This window comes from Phocoena sinus, chromosome 8 (assembly GCF_008692025.1).
Source record: "Phocoena sinus isolate mPhoSin1 chromosome 8, mPhoSin1.pri, whole genome shotgun sequence".
Classification (NCBI taxonomy): Eukaryota; Metazoa; Chordata; class Mammalia; order Artiodactyla; family Phocoenidae; genus Phocoena; species Phocoena sinus.
Genome location: NC_045770.1, coordinates 73633742 through 73651766, shown reverse-complemented (window position 1 = coordinate 73651766; position 18025 = coordinate 73633742). Strand labels below are relative to the sequence as shown.

At 45.6% G+C, this 18025-nt stretch overlaps 1 protein-coding gene across 3 annotated transcripts in view; it reads right to left on the bottom strand.

Annotated features, from left to right (window-relative positions):
- NAV2 (neuron navigator 2) overlaps positions 1-18025 on the bottom strand; it is a 332163-nt gene that overhangs the window by 123388 nt on the left and 190750 nt on the right. The window lies entirely within an intron of this gene.

Below are 18025 nucleotides of genomic sequence, written 5' to 3'. Positions count from 1 at the left end.
AAGGGGGAAGGAACTGAGGCTTTCCCAAGGCTCTGTCACTGATCACAGCCCAGGGATAACTCAGCTGACTCAACCCAAAGGATCACCAGCTTGCTAGTAAAAATAAGTCGGCTTAATTAACCCAAACTCACAGGAACCTTATGAAGCAGAAGGGAACTAGTAAATAAAATTAACTGTCAGATGCATTCATGACATTCTTTTTAATGTCAGCAATTATACAAGCAGGTATTTTACCTAAGTACTGTGAATGGAACTGACAAGTCATCGGCAAGTCATAGGGAAAAACGTTACAGAACAGTGCAGTGGAAAAAGTAGGCAAGCTTTTAAGATGAAAAGAAAGAAAAGATGGAGGATACAAGAGCCAGCTTTGCCGTCGTGGGCAAGTCATTTCTCTGAGTCCTGTGTTTCTCATCTAAACTGTGTGAATATCACAGCCTTCCTGCATCACAAGGTGGACATGAGAATTAGTGAGATAAGGAATATCACAGTGCTCTATAATTTGTATAAGATCGTAGAAACAGAAGATGTTATTAGGACAGTCATCATCTTGAAGTAGCTACAAGGGTAAATTTCACCTCTGACACTGATGTCTTAAGGGGGGTGTCCCAAACTCTCTGAATAACAGTAATGCTCCTTTACTTTTCTAGATCTCTCGGTGATGCCACAAAGCTGTCTTCTGATGAAATCAGTCAGGGGGAAGGGGAGACCCCTGAAACTTTCTGTATAGATGGCTGACTATCTATCAATCAGACCAGTTCCTGAAAGATGAGCTACCAGTAGGAGGCAGTTCAGGTCCAAAGCAGCTTTACTTCATGGACCTTCGCTCCTCCACGACACCCCACAAAGGAGACTGCTTGTGCCATCACCCTCATCTCCAGAGGAGAACAAGAATTCAAAGCAAAATTCGAGCAGAGCCAGAATCCAGACTCAGATCCCTTAAATTCCCACATGGGCCCCATCAGATTGACCTGCAATGCATCTGAAAGTGCACGAGATTTGCATTTCAAGTCAAATAATGGGAAGTAAGAAGACCAAAGAACGAGTGGTTGTTTTGCTGCAACAGTCAGCTGAGCTCATCATGGAACGTTTCACTGCCTTTGGTATCTTGGCTTTAGAATATATGGCGTAGATCCTGAGGGTTCTCAATCCTTGAGATTCTCCCACCTCTAGTTTAGGAACTTCTTAGGATATATTCTTAGAAAAATGGACTTACAGGATGCTGTGGAGGTTTCCCAGAACCAGTAGGGTCAACTTAGGGTCAGAGAAGAAAGTTTTCACAGAGGCCATCTTGGGTGAGAAGGAGCTTCTGTTTTGGGTCAAAAGAACTCTCCCTTAGGGCAGCTTCCAGGATACCATGTCTGAACTGACTTCTCTGATGGCCCCATTCACCCTCCCGTTTATGACATTCCAGCATAATGGAAAAATCTGCTGAAGTCAGTCAAACCGATTGTTTGTGCACCAGCAAAACAACACAACAGACTGGCTTTTTTCACTCAACTGTACGATAAAAACCACCCTGTGAATATACTAAAACCCAACGAATTGTACTCTTTAAAATGGTGAATTTTATGGTATCTGACTTATTCCTCAAGAAAAAGGAAAAAAGAAAACCCAAAAACCCCAGCGATTGCAGCTGCAGTTAAATAATTATTTGTGTAATGACTTTTGGAGGCTTGGTTCCCACGCTGGATAGTGAACTCCTTGACTGCAGGGACTATTTCATTTTGTTCAAATCTATATCCCATGTGCCTAACACATACTAAGTGCTTAATAAATATTGCTTTTGTTGAATGAAGCCCAAAGATACAGCCATAGGGTGAAGTTTAGCAAAAAACATTTGGGGAGGAAACCGATTACAGGTTCTTCTTCCTCTTAAATGTCAGCAAATTTGACATCTAAGACATACGGCAATTAAACTGTCTACCTGTCAGTCAACCCATCTGCCCATCCATCCACCCATCCACCCACCCACCCAGTCACCCAACAGATGTAGTGACCCTGGGTCCAGGGGTGGACTTCATGTGTGCATCCTACAATTAACATAAGGAGAAAAAAAAAAACACCTACAGAAAAATGCAGTAACTCTGCCAGAGGCTAGACTTTCTAGAGTAAATGTCCTTTCAAGGAGATTTCAGTGGAAGCTCTTCAAAACACAGTCTGCTGCACCATTAAACAAGGCAGTTAATTTCGATTTTAGCAAAGTCTGCTCAGCCATATAGATAAACAAAAATTTTTCAACTGGGGAGATCTTGTCAAAGGACAAACTAATTTTAGCATTCATTTCCCTGCTGGATTTTTATTGCTGGTGAAACAACACACACGGTTGGGCAATTACACTTACCCGGGCATGTAGACGGAGGCCCACACATACACAGCCCTGGCTTTCTGTGAAGGCCAAGAGCTGGTGAGCATTCCAGAGACTGAAAGCTGAGATGTGCTGCAGCCCCCAGCCCACTAACACCGGGTGCAAGATGGTGGTGTCAAAAACTGACCACCGATGAAGGTGGGGGGAGCCTTGGAGAGATGGGACTGGATGTGCTAACTTAGCTTGCCAACTGCCAACTGCTGCTGGGAATTCTGATTTTGTTTAGGCAGAGAGGAGGAGAAAGACAAGGATAAATCAGGATCCTCTGCCTTCTCAAATGCACCAAAGACTGAAAGCCAGAATCGAATGTAACCAATGTGACAACGATCCAGTTTCTTTACAAATCTACTTCATTCACATTGTGTGTGTGTGTGTGTGTGTGTGTGTGTGTGTGAGAGAGAGAGAGAGAGAGAGAGAGAGACAGAGGGAGACAGAGGGAGAGAGAGAGAAAGAAAGAGAGGGAAGGAGGGAGGGAGGAGTCAGAAGTGGTTAAGGAGAAGAGGGAATTTACCTCTTCTCCCAGAGATTTGTAAAAACGTATTCAATCATATTTTTTTAAATATTCAAACTAAATTCTATGTCCTCTCACTGCAAGACAGCACAGCACTGGAGATAGCTGTCACTTGAACCAGCCTCACACTCAAGAACTTAAAGTATTTATTTCTAAAATTATTATCCACCAAATACAGTAGTCTGATTTATAAAAAGCTCTGTATATATTTTTAATAACTCTTCTGGTCTCAATGAAAAATATACATTTTTTGGTTCAACTCAAATTTCTACAGGAATTGGCTACTGAATGCATTAATATAGACTGCTGTCAGTTCATCCCTTTAGGAAGCATAATTTTAGAGATGAAGCCGTCACTGGTGTGCTGATCTAAAAGACCAGCCCTCGCCCTGGAAGGTGTAAAGGTTTATGTTCCTGACGGCTCAGGAGGCTGGGAGGGATGGCTGCACCCCATCTCTGGGATGCAGCTTTATCAGAGGCTCCCACTGCGTGGAGATGCAGTGACTTGCCTGAGGTCAGAAGGAAAGGAACCAGCTGATCTAGGGACCGAATCCCTGAGCACCAGGGCCACACTTTCCTTCTCCATGGAGAAATAAATAATTAGTGCTGGAGCCTAATGAGGTGCTGGTAATATCCTAATGCTGGCTTGCTGGGGTCCTAAGCCACCAGGCAACTGAACAATTTCCACACTGTCCTCCCGAGTTCCGCAGTGATGGGTGGAGGTTCCGCTGCTTCCCCAGAGGCTCCTGGATGGAGAGCGGGAGCCTCTGCTAAAGAGACAGGGTGTCTGTGGGGGTGTTTTTCTTGCTTTTCAAGGCTGGGGCACCCTGGGGTGGCCCACGAGCATCAGCGTTAGGAGCATGGCTCTAACTTGTCAGTGAGCCCTGGGTTCAAAGTCTCCCCTGCCCCTTGCTAGCTGAGGGCCCTCGTGTGCATCATTGTTAGCAAATACTAACGGTTACCGATGCTTGCTGGGTGCTATGCTAAGTGCCTCACATAAGTCATGACATCTTCAAAAGAGTTTTATCAAGTGTTATTTTTATCTCTATTTTTTAGATGAAGACAAGGAAACTGAGGTCAAGATCAAGTACAGGTAGGTGGGTTCTAATCCCAGCTTTGTCACTTTTGGAGGGTAATTTCTCCAAGTTTCAGTTTCCTCATCTGCAAGATGAGTGAAACTACAGATTAACCTCACAGGCCCGTGGTGGGTAGACTGAGACAGTGCGTATAATGCCCAGAGCCTGCTGTATCAGGAGCCCTTAAAACTGATTAGCTGCTGTTACTATCAGCAGCAGCAATGGCTCGTATCTCTGAGTAGTGACTCTGCAGTCCCTCCTCCCCTTTCAATTCCACAAATATTACGTGCTCTGTGCCAGGCTGGGGTTACAGAGACAGAAAGGTCTCATTCCTGTCCTGCTTAGTGAAGCTCAAAGTCAACAAGGGTCTCAGATATGTAAATAGGTAACTCTCCTACTGCCAGACGAGCCGTATTCCAGACGGATGTATGACAGGCTCTGTGCATAAAGGGGAAGGAGTCACAGTTGGCCTTTGAAGGGTGCATAGGAGTTTGCCAGCCAAAGGAGGAGGATCCATCTAGGCACACAGATAACATGTACAAAAGCAAAGAGGAGGGTAAGAGGATGGGAAGTAGTTCACTGTTGCCAGAGCAGCAGGAACAAAGACAGGAGCTGGGCTGCAAGGGGACTGGGGCACAGTCAGGAAGGGCTGGGAGGCCAGGCAGGGCTGAGACCTTTGCCTGGAAGCCAGGGAAGCTATGAAGGTAGTAAGCTAGTGAGTAACAGGTTTTTGATTCCTCCACCATTCAACACTCCATTTTTGGCAAGCACTGTCTCACTGATATCTCCTGTAGATTTTTCAGAACACGCCACTTGTCTGGATCCTGTCTGAGTCACCCCAGACCTTCGGGAAATGACCAGACTTTCAGGGTAGACCTCACCATCCCTCCAGCTAAAAGAGACCTGTGAAGGCAACGAGCCTATGACAAGGAACTTTCTCAACAAAATAGGTGCATCCTGTGTAACGGACAGGAGCTATGAAAAAGCTTTGGAATCTCATAGGACCTGTCAGAACAAATACGCTAAATTCTGAGTCCGACGCTGTCAACAGCTCTCTCCTCCTTCTTTAAATGTACATAGTGAGGCAACAATGTAGAACAAGTGAAACTGGCTCTGTGAGTCACCTTCAGAAGGAGGGAAAGAGGACCCCTCCTTCCCAAAGTTCCCAACCTGGCGCATAAGGAACACAAACGGGCTGGCGCACTAATCGCAAAGGAAATCACCTTCTGTCAAGAACTGGAGGAGGTGAGAGCGGATGGGAAGGGAGAAAAATATGTACACGGATGTATTTCAGTGTATTCCTAATAGAGCACAGCATAAAAAAAATTTTAAACTCTCAGAGGCAAGAAGTGAAAGCAACACCGACAGAAAAAAAAAAAAAAAATCGAGCCTCAGTGATTACTTTTCTTCAAAGAAATGTCAGCTTGTCTGTATAGCTGGGACACACATTTGGTTTAAATGTGAACACAGCAAAGAAAAATGGAATAAAAGAACTGCATATTTAAAAACTATTCCTTGCCAACATCAACATAAATATATGAACATATACATCAACAAATACTTCGTTGTATAAGGTTAAAGAAAATGATGTGGGCGGATGAAAAGACCTTGCATTCAAGTTTCACCAACACCCAAGTCCCCAGACAACCAATGCTTTCACAGTGCTCTTCTACTCCATTACAATAGGCCTGACATTTATAGTCTAAGTTTATTAGGATGTAAACTGAGTTTCTGGACCAACCTGTAAAAGGATCCCTTTAGTTTAGGGCCTCTTAGAAGTCAGATGAATAAATTTCACTCTGGGTCATGGAAGGACAAACTGACAAGCAAGTCTAACAAAGCTGCCTGAATCCTTTTGAAGAAAGTTGATCTTAGTGACAAAAAAGAATCTGCTACATTTGACTTAAGGGGAAAAGGTGCATTTGAAATGCAAAAACATGGTTGGAAAAATCCAGATTTTTAAACTTTTCAGTGCTCTTTTTTGGGAGGATGTGAGAGTTCAGTTTTCCTCTCCAGCAAAAATAATAATAATAATAGTAAGACTGCAGCACTAAAATTTAGGTGAACACTTAAAATTTTACTAATGAAACACTTGGAAACTGCTTTGCCCTCAGGTTTTAGGCACAAAATCTGAGGCAACCATGGCATATTTCATTTACCAATCCACCCCGCTGCTGCCCTCACCTCCAATGACAAGTACGGAAACGTATCACAGAGCAATTCTAAGACCCTACCCACTGCATAGCCTTAATATCTAAAAATCAAATAAAGGTGAGTCCTAATCAAAGAACAGGTTGCTGCTGCTTCTCTATCATGGACCACCCCAAACTGACACACAGTGAAATGAAACTTACAGCGGCCTTCAGAGAGAAAGTCTAAGTTTCGAATGTCTCTCTTTATTTCGTTTCCCTGCAATAATACGACTTCAGGTATAAGTAATCCAGACTAGACCACACAAATAATCAAGAAACATTTCTTTGGTGCTCATGTCTTTTAGGGAACTCCTCCAATAACTCTGCTGGCAGAGGGAGAGGGGGATGTGCCCCTACAGGACCAGTTTCCTACCTTCCTGCTCGGAGCAGGGTTGGGGCAGAGATCAGCACGACTTCCCAGGGTGCTCTAGGACAGCTGGCGCTTCAGGACATCCCCGAGCTGGTATCTTGCTCTTTTTAGGAGGATATGAGAGTTCAATTTTCCTTTCCAGCAAAATCTGCCCTTATTTCGCTGAATCCTGGAGCAGCCACCCGAGGCCAGAGCACAGAACAGGGCTATGGCAAACAGATGTCACTTTCACTGCAGGGAAGTTCCTTCAATGGCCAGGAGCCACCAACGGGGAGCATCCACAGCTCAAGGGGCACCAGCTCCGTCCGTGGCTCATCTGCATCTCACTTCCGTCTCATCGAGTCAGTCCTGGCTGTGAAGTGAGTCAGACGATTGGGGAAACCCTGGCTCAATTCTCTGAGCCTGGTGTAGCAGGAAGGCAAGTCTGCAGAAGTGAGCCAGGCTCAGCAGGTCTGCAGCCTACTCTGGCTACCTAGTCACCGGAGCACGCCTCTCTGGGGAGCACCGCAAAGACGTTGCTAAGCAAGTCAGGCAAGAGCTCAGCTCCAGCAGGCCACGGAGACACAGGTAACAGCAGGAAAAGGCAGGCCTGAGTAAAGGAGGAGTCAAAAGGTCCCAGGGGGGTCCACTAAGCCTCACTGGGTGAACGTGGTGCCACAGACTTTATTTCCGAAAGCTAGGTGCTGCAAAGCTGCTTGAAGAGAACAGAAGGCACACTGCAGGGGTCATGCCACAAAACTCAACACCTGCCTCATCCTCTACCTGCCGCTGAACCAGTAGCTTCAGCAGCAGCTGGCAACTTATTGGAACTGCGGCATCCCAGACCTCCCGAATCAGACCCTGCAGTTCAACAAAGTCCCCACGTCGTTCTAATGTGCATTAAAGAGTGGAAAGCAGGGCCTCCCCGGTGGCGCAGTGCTTGAGAGTCCGCCTGCCGATGCTAGGGGACGCAGGTTCGTGCCCTGGTCCAGGAAGATCCCACATGCCGCGGAGCGGCTGGGCCCGTGAGCCATGGCCGCTGAGCCTGCGCGTCCGGAGCCTGTGCTCCGCAGCGGGAGGGGCCACAACAGTGAGAGGCCCGCGTACCGCAAAAAAAAAAAAAAAAAAAAAAAAAGAATGGAAAGCAGTGACCTCAGGCAGTGTTCTCTGTAGTGGGGAGCATAAGATGACCCAGAGGGGTGAAAACGAAAATGCTTCTGTTTATATTAATTTCTTATCACGTCCCTTGTAAATCCTGTGTGTATGCAGGTATTATAGTATGCACAGTGTTTCAGTCACAAAGCATATGTATGTTTAAAAAACAAATACAGCGTCTAATGGAGGAACAAGCTCTTTCTGACGCAACCAAAAGCAGTTTAGAGACCACCATCTGAAGCAGAAATTCCTAAATCTTAAGTTGTGGACCCCTCAGAGAAACCCGTGAAAGCCATGGAGCCTATTTCTCGTATGAATAAAACATGTATCCAGTTCAAGTCAGGTCACAGACCCCCCCACCCCAACACAGGCCCCGTGTTAGTGGCCCCTCTGCGGAGTTAGGGCAGAAGTGGATCCTGGCTGAGTCGGTCCCTTGGACATATAGTTTCCGCAGAGCAAGGTGTTGGCTTGTCTTTGCTGTAAACGGACTTCGCGCTGGCACATGGCATCGCTGTAACTCACAAGTCACCCTGGCTTCTAGCACACAGACTCAATCTCACCACTGCTGTGGGTTTGGGTTTGACTCCACCAAACTCCTAGCAGAGGAGAGACTGATCTAGCGGGAAAATTCCTGCATGGTGATGAAACATGCTGCTATGGTTCTCGCATCTTTTGCAAAATGTAATGTGGATTTTTACAAGTTTAACAAAATTCCATCTAGCGCTGATTACCAGAGCATTTCGGTTTAGCTTGCCTACGGATCTATATGTATATCAATGCTATACATATAAATCCGTAACCGTACTAATAAAATACACAGTCACACAGAGAGCCAGGGATTGTAACAATGTATCCCTATTTATGACCCCTATTTAAATAAATACACACATATAAATTTTTCATTACAACCCATAACTATGCTTGTTTAAAATGGGTGTTGGCAGGGTACCCTACTGAAGAAAGGCTGCATGCTTTGGAAATTTGACAGTCCCCATGTCTGGAATTTGGTCTGGCCTGAATTCTCTTTATTGTGGTTCAACTGTCAGTGTGGGATTGCAGCAGGTATTTCTAGCACGAGCAGGAAGCTTTTTGTCCACCTACTGAAAGATGAAACACATTCTAGCACACAGGAGACGGTTCTCTAGACAAAGCCCCTTTAAGCTCTTTCTTGGAATGAAACAGATGGTGAAAGGAGACTGACTGATATCCAGGAATTCTCAAACCTTAGAATACACCCGAATCATCTGGGGAACCCGAGAAAAATGCAGACTCCAAGGTCCCAGCTTCACAGATGCAGAATGCCATTAGTGGGGCCCAAATCTGCGTTTTTAAATAGACCTTGTTTTTTTAAAGCGTTTTGAGGTTTACAGAGAAACTGCATGGAGGAAAGTAGAGTTCCATTAAACTCCTTCTCCCCTTCCACCAGTTTCCCCTATTAACATCTTGCATCAGTGTGATACATTTGTTAAAACTGATAAACTAATATTGATACATTATTATTTGATACAAATAATTATTTGATACTAATAACTAACATTATTATCAATAATATTGATACACTATTAACCAAAGCCCATAGCTTACGTTACAGTTCACTGTGCTGTATAGTTCTATGGGTTTTGACAAATGCATAATGATATGTATCCACTGTCACAGTATCACACAGCTAACGTTTTATTGCCCTAAAAGCGTCCTGTCCTCCCCTGTTCATCCCTTCCCCCAAATCTGTATTTTTAACAGACATGTAATTTTCTTTCTTTCCTTTTTTTTTTTTGGTTAAATAATTTTCTTGCAGTCAGGATCAAGCTGTCAGAAATGCTGGCTTAAGTCTTGAGAGCTGGATGATGGAGGAACTGTGAGCTAGACTGACCTCAGTTTCCTTAAGAGTTAGTTAAAAAGTCACCATAATATGACTATAGTGTAACAGTAACTTAACTTTCAAATCTTTATAATAACTAGTCTCGGCCCTGTATATTAAGGAGGCAACATGCATGTTAAGAGTACCCAAGACCGGGCTTCCTGGTGGCGCAGTGGTTGAGAGTCCGCCCTGCCGATGCAGGGGACGCGGGTTCGTGCCCAGGTCCGGGAAGATTCCACATGACGCGGAGGGGCTGGGCCCGTGAGCCATGGCCGCTGAGCCTGCGCGTCCGGAGCCTGTGCTCCACAACGGGAGAGGCCACAACAGCGAGAGCCCCCACGTACCGCAAAAAAAAAAAAAAAAAAAAGAGTACCCGATCCCTGATTCCTAATGGCCCCTCCATCTCAGATCACGGCCTGATAAGAGCTGTTCGAACTCTAAGTTTCTTCTAAAATATCAGTTAACTCTTGCGCGTGGACTTTCAGGCCTACAGGTCCCAGAACAGTCCAACTGTGGAAGCCCAGACTGGGAAGGGACATAAGTGAGCAGTGCCAGGTATGCTGAATACAGACTGCTGGGGGTCATCTGTGGGGGGCTCAGTGTCATAATTAGATGCCCTTACCCTGAAATAACCTTCTGTTTCAAAAGAGTCCGTCCTCCCAGGCACTTCTCACGCACTGGGACACGCTTGCCAATCTTCTGGTTGCTGCTACACCTTATCATTCCCATGATTTCTGACATGACTCCCGGACCCCTAAAGCTCTCTACGACACAAGTTCACTTTTCACCTTGAGTCGGTGGAATCTGTGCTAGTGTTCAGGGTTGTGCGTTTCCTTTCCAAGACGACTAGAGCTCCCAGCGGTGGGAATCGGACATCCAGCGTCTCCTTCCCTTTTGGTTCCATGTAGACACCCCTAGGTAGTAACCAGAGTCACTTCCAAACTGGGGAGAAGCCAGCTGGCACCTGACTTTAGGTTTATGTAAGTTTCACTTTGTCTTATCTACACTGTGGCTCAAAGAAATGCCCAGGGGTACTGAGAACAGGTGGAGGACGAAGGTGACTCACGTAACTGGGGGGCAACCCCTTCTGAGACATAAAGCAGGCCTTGGGACATCACCCACCCTCAGCAAAGATTTCTGAAAGCAGCTGGGAGGCTACAGGAAGCACCGCACTACAGCCCTATGCAGGTTGCTGCCCTAGAGATGGTCCACATTTTGAGGTGGTATCATTTGTTCAGTAAACGTTTATGCAGCCCCTGCTGTCAGGCAGGCACTGGCCTGGGTGCTAGGGATACAAGAATCAGATCCAGTCCTTGACCTTGAGGGGCTTAGAGTCTGGGTGAGGGGAACAGACATGTCAATGTTTGCATGGGGCTCAGCAAGGGCCAGAGCAGGGAGCAGGGTCAGAAAAGGCTTCTTAGAGGAAGAAACCCTCAAGCGGCATCTTGAAGGATGAGAAGGTGTTTGCCAGGCAGCCTTGGGTTGGGGCAAGGAAATTAGACAGTTCACACAGACATACGTGTATCAATACAAAGGATCTAAAATGTACAGTGGATTCACTGTGTGGTCTTAGATGCTAAATTTCTACCAGCTAACATTTTCATTAAGAAAATCATTATTCTGGGCACTCATTCTAAATGGAATTTGATAAATGTATTTCCAACACAAAGAAATACGTATATAGGCCTCTGGCTTTCAAGCACAGGGATTAAGCCAAAACTGGGAGACCCCAAGGATACTCGAATTACCTGCCACTAAATCCGGCAAGCCCAGTAGACACAACAGCTGATAACATAGGATGCCTGACCCTGTGTGCTTTTCCATTTGTCCATGAGCACGGGGTCACCTTCAGAAACAGCACCCAAGCAGCCAGAACACCAGGTCTCCATGGCAGTGGGCCCGTCGCTGGGGTGGGGCAGGAGTTTGGAAAAGCATATTTGAGGTTATAAATTTACCACTTTAAACAAACAACTAAAAAGGCCCAATGATTTTTATAAGGTATTCTATAAAGTTTGACAGAATTTTGGTTCACGTGTAACTACTAAAGAGATGGTAATTCTCTAAAGACACACTTATTCTTACTCTCACATTCCTCCTCCCCCCAATTCAGAGTGTGATGTCTTCACATTAAGGGATATGAGAGTTTTTGCTTTTTTTTTTTAAGTCTGAAAAACACTGAGCTAAAGTTCTGTGAGGATGGGAACCAGCCATTTTCCTCCTGGAGAGCTCAGATTTTGAACTACATAAGCACCAGGCCTCCATATTAAGTGAGGTCATCTAAACATGCGTCATACAGTCACAGAAGTGTCTCAGGATATATTCACACAGAAGGAACAAGACTGTGGCTGAGAGTGGGGACGGGGCCCCTCCCTGCCCTGAGCCATGACAGGCAGATCTCACAGCTGCCTTTTTGGGGTCCCACCCCTTCCCCCAAAGAAGCTGCACTGCATAATCCTGGTAAAATAGGGCATGCTGAAATTCTTAAAATCTTAAAAACAAAACAAAATTCTAAATTGAAAAGGCTTCCTGCACAAACCAAGGGCCACCGGAAAAAAGAAAAATCAGCCCAGCCTCCATCTTGGCATTCCCCAGATAATGCCTGGGTCTCTCCCATGTGAGCCACAGAAAAATGCCCTTTTCTACTAAGGCTGGTAAACGTCTGTCCTACTCCAAGAAGTGCCTGTGGGGTCCAACATGGTACAAACTCCAAAAAACAAATGATGTGCTCCTCAATGATTAAAACACCATGCTTGAGTTGCCATAGGGTCCAGCAACCCCTGGACATCCTGGGCATCTATCTAGAGAAAACCATAATTCGAAAAGATACGTGCACCCCTATGTTCACGGCAGCACTGTTTACAATAGCCAAGACATGGAAGCAACCTAAATGTCCACTGACAGATGAATGGGTAAAGAAGATGTGGTACAATGTATACAATGGAATACTACTCAGCCATAAAAAGAAACAAAATAATGCCACTTGCAGCAACACAGATGGACCTAGAGATTATCATACTGAGTGAAGTAAGCCGGAAAGAGAAAGACAAATACCATATGATATCATCTGTGTGTGGAATCTAAAATATGACACAAATAAACTTATCTATGAAACAGAAACAGACTCACAGGCATAGAGAACAGACTTGTGGTTGCCAAGGAGGAGCGGGGGTGGGGGAAGAATGGCTTGGTAGTTTGGGCTTAGCAGATGCAAACTATTATATATAGGATGGATAAACAACAGGGTCCTACTGTATAGCACAGGGAACTACATTCAATATCCTGTGATAAACCATCATGGAAAAGAATTAAAAAAACCCCACCTTGCTCATCTGCACGCTGGCGTGCGGTGGCCTCACTCACCATGCTCTGCCTCTTCTAGCATCTTAGTGCTGAGATACTGGATGTCTTTTAAGATCATCTCACCCACCTCCCAGCCTGAAAAGGTTGTACCTCTAAAACCTCACCTTAAATGCAACCAGGCATTAAGAAAAACACCAACAGGGACTTCCCTGGTGGCGCAGTGGTTAAGAATCCGCCTGCCAATGCAGGGGACACGGGTTCGAGCCCCGGTCTGGGAAGATCCCACATGCCGTGGAGCAACTAAGCCTGTGTGCTACAACTACTGAGCCTGCGCTCTAGAGCCCGCGAGCCACAACTACTGAGCCCGTGAGCCAGAACTACTGAGCCCACGAGCCACAACTACTGAGCCTGTGAGCCACAACTACTAAAGCCTGTGCTCCCAGAGCCCATGCTCCACAACAAGAGAAGCCACTGCAATGAGAAGCCCGTGCACCGCAACGAAGAGTAGCCCCCGCTCGCCACAAGTAGAGAAAGCCCGCGCACAGCAACGAAGACCCAACGCAGCCAAAACTAAAATAAATAAATAAATTTATTAAAAAAAAAAAACGTTAACCATTTAAGAGAAACACCAATAATGCACAGTCTTATGGAACTACAGAATATTAGATCGGGGGGTGGCGGGAGTTTCCGAAGATTACTTGGTCTGATGATTTCTCAGATGCAGAACTGACACTCAGAGAGTTTAAGTGATTTACCCAAGGAAACACAACTAGAAAGTAGCCACTGATGTGTTTTCATTTTAATATATTTTTGTGTTCAGTAAATTTATCGTGTTCAATAAATCTTTTACGATAAAATTCAAGTTTAGTTCCTTTTTTTTCCGTTTTGTTTAACTGTTTACCTATTTATCTCCTCGTCTTCCAGCCTCTCACCCAACGACTTCAACAATGTATGACCAGTATTATTATAATTATGATTATTATTTTCGAGCTTGTACTTTTTGCTTCACTATGCCCAGTCCCTAGATTCTGCCTAGAATTCTTGAGATAGGTACCTAACAAATGTTCTTGGTAGACTAAATGAAAGAATAAATAATAACCTAGAATTAAGTTGCTTTAATGTATGATATATGTTAAACATTTGGGGAATACAAAGAAGTGAGACATCCTTGCATCTACTTAGAGAAAAGTCAAATACATTAATAGAGGCTATGTTAGCTAAAGGATTCAAGGAAGATTTCTAGGAAGATGGGGGTACCCCAGGCAGGGGCAGCTAGTGAGAAAGGCTTAGAGGGAGGGGTCATAGGTCCCATCCAAGGGACAGCATGGCATGAGCAGAGTACCCAGTGTAGGGAACAAGGTCAATGCAGCTCTCAGTGGCTCATGAACCTGAGCTGAAGGCAGGCATGTTGCCCCCTGGCTGAATTCCCCATTGTCCGTGATGTTCTGAAAAGGAGCAAAAAGCGAAACCAGTAGAGCAGGGAGTTCAGTTGGAAAGGCAAAACTGTTTCGCTGTAGAGTTTCAACAGGTATGGGCCTGGACAGTGCCACAGGCATGTTTGCAAGAAGGACAGGTGTGTCTCCCCACAGCAAGGCGGCTGCTGGAGCTCGGCAGGTAACTTGGGCAGGAGACACCCAGCAGCCAAGAATCCAGGCAAACCAGCCAGCCTGGGGACAGACAGAGCGGCCCGGGCGGTGAACGTCCGGAGGGCACCCCCGTGACAGCTGGAGCGCTGGCGGGAAGGGCAGGCTGGGAGGGAGCCAGAACCCCGGCCGGTGACCTCCAGAGCGGGAATCAAGCAAAAGCTGGTTGTCTACAGGATACTCAAGTTACCTGCTAGCAGTGCAGCGGGAGCTGCAGTCACAACAGCTGGCTGGTGCTGTACAAAGGCACAGGGTCCCTGAATTTCTCGCGCTTCCACTGGTTCAAACGTTTCCACTTTCACAAGAATGGGAGACAGATGAAGCTGAAGGAATCATTCAAACAGGGCAGGGGCAAAGCCACACCCCCTCGACCCTACATAGTGAGAGAGTGGGCTTATTCAATATTGTAACATTTTACACTTTAAAAAATCCAGCAATCCCATTCCTGGGCATATATCCAGAGGAAAACTCTAATTGAAAAGATACATGCACCCAGTGTTCATAACAGCACTATTTACAATAGCCAAGACATGGAAATAACCTGAATGTCCATCAACAGATGAATGGATAAAGAAGATGTGGTACATATATACAATAGAATAGTACTCAGTCCATAAAAAAAGAACGAAATAATGCCACTTGCAGTGACATGGATGGACCTAGAGATTATCATAATCAGTGAAATAAGCCATACAGAGAAGGACAAATGTTATATGATGATATTGCTTATATATAGAATCTAAAAAAAAAAAAAGATACAAATGAACTTATTTACAAAACAGAAATAGACCCACAGATATAGGAAGCAAACTTACAGTTACCAAAGGAAGGGGGGATAAATTAGGTGTTTGGGATTTACACTACTGTATATAATGTAGATATATTCAGTTTATATATATAACCAAATCACTGTGCTGTATACCTGAAACTAACACAACATTGTAAATCAACTATCTTTCAATTTTTAAAAAAATCTATCATTTTCACTCTACAGCCTAACAAGTGTAACTTTCAGTAACATCTCGGCAGGTGTGCAGCCCCTGAGCTCACAGTGATTCTCAACAGCTACTCTGACATCTGCCAGACCAGAACCTGCAGCAAGGGAAAGAAGTGGGTCTGATTTTTGTGTTTATTTGAAGGGGGCATGGGTGAGAACATTTTTCGAAGGGATAGCTTTGGTGTCCTGCTACCATCCACAGGCTGGCATGACCTGTGGAAACCAGTCTTGTCAAAGAGACCTTCTCCTGAACATGACGCCCAGCTCTGCTCCATCCTTATCAGGACCTGTCATTCCTATGGGAACTGGACCCCCTGAATCTTACACTTTTACAGGTCCTCTCTCTCAGCTTCTCACCTCATACAGGAATCCCTTCTACAACATGTGGACACAGGTTTCCAGATTCTGCTTGATTACTCTCAGGAACAGGAGGCTTATGTCCTTAAAAAGAGCCCAGCCCACTTTGACTAGGTCTGATTTTAGCATGTTTTGTCATTACACTGATTAACAGTAACCTTGGTGTTTAGGAAATTAAAAATGAAAGCCTAACTGCCACCCACAATTTGAGTTCGGTCCTCTGGAACCTACTGCTTTTCTAAGTATTGTCCACGCCGAGCAGATCTAGTTTCTACAAATATTTCTATTACATTTTGAACCCTTTTTCCTTCCTCGTCACACTTCCCTAAACAACCTTCGCCTAATTCTGAACCTCTTCAAACCTGGCACCAAGAACAAACAGACATTGTCTAACCAGCAGATACGCTTTCACCTCCCACATTCTTATCCTACTCATCAGCTGAGGGTTAGGATTTATAGAGCTCTCTAAAACCAAGAAACATCTTTGGGTCTCAGAACCTAAAACCCAGCAGGTGGCAGCACCAAAAGGGAAGATGCTCAGATCTCAACTGCTGAGTTCTCAAGCTTCCTGAAACTGGCTGCACCCCTTAGTAGCTGGATGACCTTGGACAAGTGGCGTCTTTTATCCCCAGTTTCCACATCTATAAAATGGAGATAGTAACAGTGTTATAGGCCTCCTAGGATTGCCCTAAGAATTCAATGATTCAATACTTGAAAAGTGCCTGCCACGTTAAAAGTACTCCACAATCACTGGCTGCCGTTATTACCAGCAACAGCAGTACCATCAGCGTTAGTGGTACCGCTGTTACAATGACCCTCTTTCCCTCTCCCTTCATTCCAAACATGTCACTAAACCCATACAGCAGGTATGGTAGAAGATGTTAGAAATGCAGGCGTAAAAAGACACAATCCCTCTGCTCAAGGATATCCTAGTCTAGGGGATAGACAGTTATACAAACAGACAAAGCAAGAGGAACTGAGATGAGCCATCTGGGAGGTATTACCAGGTGTTTGGGACACAGAGGAGGAAGGCGATGTCTGCTGGCATTGCCAGGGAAGGCCTCCCAGCTTCAGCAGATTCTTAAAGGACTGTGGCAGGTGGATGGGAATGGGGGGGGGGGTGGGATTTATGGACAGAGCAGCCACGTGCAAAAGGCACAGAGGTCTAAGAGTGTGGTATGTACATCAAGGAAAATGTCAGTGGTCCAGAGTGGCGGGACCAGGGTGTGTGGGGGACGGCTGGGCAGTGAGGGGATGGTGGAGATGACAAGAAACGAGGCTGGGCAAGCAGGTCACTCATTAGCTCCCCAAAGAAAAGCAGGGCCTCTTCTGTGCCATGCACTGTGGGGTACAGGAGATTCGTGGTCAGTAAGGAAGACGAGCTGTGTCTCCATGAAACTTACACTCCAATGTGGGACCACGGAGGGCCTTGTGTGTCATCGTGCTGGACAATGCAGGGGGTAGGGTGTGGCAGACTGTAACTTTCCGAAGATGACTCAGCAACGTCTCCATCCCACGTGGTCTTCTTCAAGGTGACCTTCCCACTGAGAGGTGGGATCTGTGCTCCCTCTTTGAATCCGCTTTGGCCGATGTGGTCCAGTGAAAGTGACACTCTGTGACTTCCAAGGTAGATGAGAAAAGGAAAACTTCGCTTTGCTCACTGTATCCCTTGCCCTTGGGGCTCTGAGGCCTCCACGTTGTGAGGAAGCCAAGCCACATGGAGAGGTATGGGCATCCTAACCTTCAAGTCATCCCAACCCAAGTGTTACGACGTGTGAGTGAACAAGCTGTGGGGTGACGTGTACCCCTGCTATCAAACCAGCTCCAGCCCTGGGGGCCTCCCTGCTGAGGCTCCAGACTCGGGAGAGCAGAGACAAGTCATCTCCGCTGTACCTTGTCCCAATTCCTGAGGCAGAGACCTGTGAGCAACATCAAATGCTGGCTTCAAGCAGCCAGATTTTCAAGTCTTTTGTTATTACAGCCACAGAAACGCAAACACAGGGTTTCCCCAGCAGGCAAGGTGGAGCCACTGAGAAATTATAAGCAAGTGACAAAGTAATCAGATTTATACCGTAGAAAGAGTTTTCTCACCCAAGTGTAGGATAGATTTGTTGGATGGACGAGATCAGAGGCAAAGAAAGCAAGGAGGGGACTAATGCAAATCACCTGGAGGAGAAACATGAACAGTAACACTAGAGGGAACCATGGCAGGAGAAAGTGAAG